Source organism: Capsicum annuum, chromosome 11, assembly GCF_002878395.1.
Source record: "Capsicum annuum cultivar UCD-10X-F1 chromosome 11, UCD10Xv1.1, whole genome shotgun sequence".
Classification (NCBI taxonomy): Eukaryota; Viridiplantae; Streptophyta; class Magnoliopsida; order Solanales; family Solanaceae; genus Capsicum; species Capsicum annuum.
The window spans coordinates 56,032,496-56,035,864 of NC_061121.1; positions in this window are offsets into that span (position 1 = coordinate 56,032,496).

A 3,369-nucleotide genomic window follows, 5' to 3' on the forward strand; every position below is an offset into this window, starting at 1 on the left:
TTATTAAATAAAAAAATATTTTTATATTTAGCTAAAAATATTTAAAAATTTAATTTTTTTAAAAATATAATTTGACCCTCCAAATATTAATGATACTAAATAATAAAAAATAAGAGTAATTCTTTTTCACATTTTTTGATGATGAATTTTTTTAACAAAAAATGAGATTATCAATATTTTATGGAATTTAGAACAAAATAAGTAATTTAACAAGAAATATTAGAGATTCATACACATTTAAGAAATATTTTATTTATGAATTTATTATACGTTAAATTTATTTGAAAAATTATTATGTTTATTTATATATTTTAATTTCTCTAAAAAATAATAAAAATATCGACTTCATTGTTGAATTAAATATTTTAAATTAAACATTTTTTAATCACTTAAAAATTGATATTTTATATATCAATTAAAATGAATTTTAATATTCTATATTATATGAGTGATATGTATTTAATGAAGTGACATAAACAACAAATCATCTTTTACTTTAATAAACTTAAGTTGAAAATTTTTATTTCAAACTAAATAAGATGTAGTAAGATTTTTTTTAAACACACATGCAAAAAAATTAAAGCTAAATAAGATGAAATTTTTATTTTGAAATACACACGATATAATTATGGAAATGCACATACACAAAAAAATTAAGCTAAATAAATATTTAAAGCTTGAAGAGAAATATATATATATATATATATATATATATATATATATATATATATATATATAATTCCAGCATAACTAATTCCAGTATAACTTATCTCATCACAATTTATCCCAGCATAACTAATTCTGATATAACTTATTTTCAAACTAAACGACCCCAAAGTGCATAGTTACAGAATCAAAGTGGGCTGACCTCCCATTTCTCAGTACTTTATCAACACCTCTAAAAGGTACGTCTTATAGGAATCAAAGGGGATGACTCGACTAAAAGGTACGTCTTATACTAATCAAAGGGGATGACTCGACTAAAAGGTACGTCTTATAGGAATCAAAGGGGCTGACTCAACTAAAAGGTACGCCTTATATGAATCAAGGGGGAATGACTCAACTAAAAGGTACGTCTTCTAGGGGTCAAAGGGAATGACTCAACTAAAAGGTACGTCTTCTATGAGTGAAGGTTCAATTTAAGAAGTGTATCACCCAACAAATGAAAACTGAAATCCCTGGACAAGAAAGTGTGTCTCCGAGAGATATAAGATGATGAATTTTTACCACGATTTAATTATCAAACCTGTGCGGCAACATTGCGTCTTGCATTTGTAAAAGTGAGAAATTACGGGCCTTAATGTTTAGTCTTTGAAATCCTTGATTTGAAGGTAACATGTGTTCCTGTTTCATGCAAAGAAAGGTTGCGAGTTTAAAAACATGATGGCTGGTTTGTGGCTTTGGCTTTCGTGGCAAACGCTCTTTCTGTCATCACATTTAACCTTGCTTCCAACCGTTAGCATGCATTATTGACTTGCTGTATCATTAATCCAAACTCAGGTTATTAAGAGTGACTCTGAAACAAACACAGTATTTCTGCTTTGCTATGTTTCTCAGATAAACCCTTTGCACCTTGGTATTTCCATGGGTTCCCAGACTTGTCTATTGACAAAACTTTCTGCATGTCCTTTTTTGGCTCACAATTATGTTTCTTTTATGTGCTGGCTATTGTCTTGCTTTGTGTAATTAAAGAAGCTGGTAGCCAGTTTTGAAATCTTTTCTCACTTGTTTTTTATACGGACTTGACTCAAAGACAAGAGAAAAATGACAATAATTTTTTATTTGGTTAACTGACTCAAGAAAAGAAAATATAATGACTGTTCCCATTTGAAACAAGGAAATGAAAATTTATTTAGAAAAAACAGTCAACTCTAATGATTATGTTATGCATTTTGGATTAAGCTGCCTGATCTTTCCATCCAAACTTCTACCAACTGTTGTTGAGTTAATGGCCTTGAAACTGAGTTACTTCCTTGGGCCCAATGCATTCGGAGACCTCATTCGGCTGGTGGCGCCTTGAATGATTTTCTACAATAAGCCTCATACGTTTTTTTTCTCTCAGCTCACCATCTTTCTATGGCGTCCATGAGGGTTTTTCACTAATAAGACTCTTTTATCTTTGTTTCTCTCAACTCACAGTCGTCATACAGTGCTCATGAGAGTTTTCACCGATAAGACTCTCTCATTTTTTATCTCTCTCAACTTACCATTGTCTTACGGTGCCCGTGAGGGTTTTCACCAATAAGACTCTCATTTTTATTTCTCTTTTGCTTTCTTATGCTGAGGAAGACAAGTAGTTCTCAAATGCATCATCATATCCCTTGCATGCTTATCCTTAACATCCTCAAAGATTGATCTGAAGGTCGTTTTTTAGTTGTAACTTGGCTTTTGGATAGGGTTGGAAAGAAAAGATGGCATGGGGCCTAAACGACACTTGAAGTGGGGTAGGACTTACAACTTTTGGAATCGACTCAAACAATGAGGATTAGCTCATGCCCCAATTTTTTTTGACTGGAAAATACCAAATTTTATTTGGTTGGACCGAGCTCAGAGTAGGGCAGCCTACGTATCTCACTCCCGCGAGAAGAGAATCAGGTCATGCGTAGTTCTGGCAACTTTTTTTTTTGCTTGATTGTGATTTTTTATTTGCTTTTCTTTTTTATTGACTTTTTTTCTCTTTGAAACTTTCTGACTTTATTTTTTTCGACACTCCTCTGTACTTTCTTTTTGGACATATTTTCTTCTTCTTTTTTTTTTTTTTAAATTTTCTGACTTTACTAATTTGCTCGATACTTTTCTTTTGAGCTTTGTTGACTCTATCTTGATTCCAAAAGAGGGGTATGAAAGAAAATAGGACTAAAGCTCAAATGGGGTAAACAAAGAACGACGCGATGTTTGGATAGTAGAATGAAATGCCTTCGTCATATCAATCCTTAAAGATGCAAGTACATATCATGCAATATGAAAATGAAATATGAAGATCATTTGTGACACTTTAACGACACTAACTTCAACTGAGCATGTATGTCACTTCTTTTTCTACACTTGTCAAACATAGAACTCCATTTTTGTTATACATTCCTCATGCTGAAGGACTCATGACTTCGTGAAGCTGATTTTCTTTCTGTTCCTCTTGATATAGGATCACGCAACCGCTGTTTGACCTAATCAAGACATGTATTTTAATTAATGACCAAGTTATTCTTGTAATTCTCAAAGTAATTGTCTTAATTTTCGAAGAAGGCTTCAACTTGTCACTAAATATCTCAGCACTTCACCTATTTTCTCAGATGCTTTTCCTAACTTTAACTCTCTGATTCAATGTTTCAAGGTTAAGTTGAATTTTAAGATCTGGCTGAAAATTCCGCT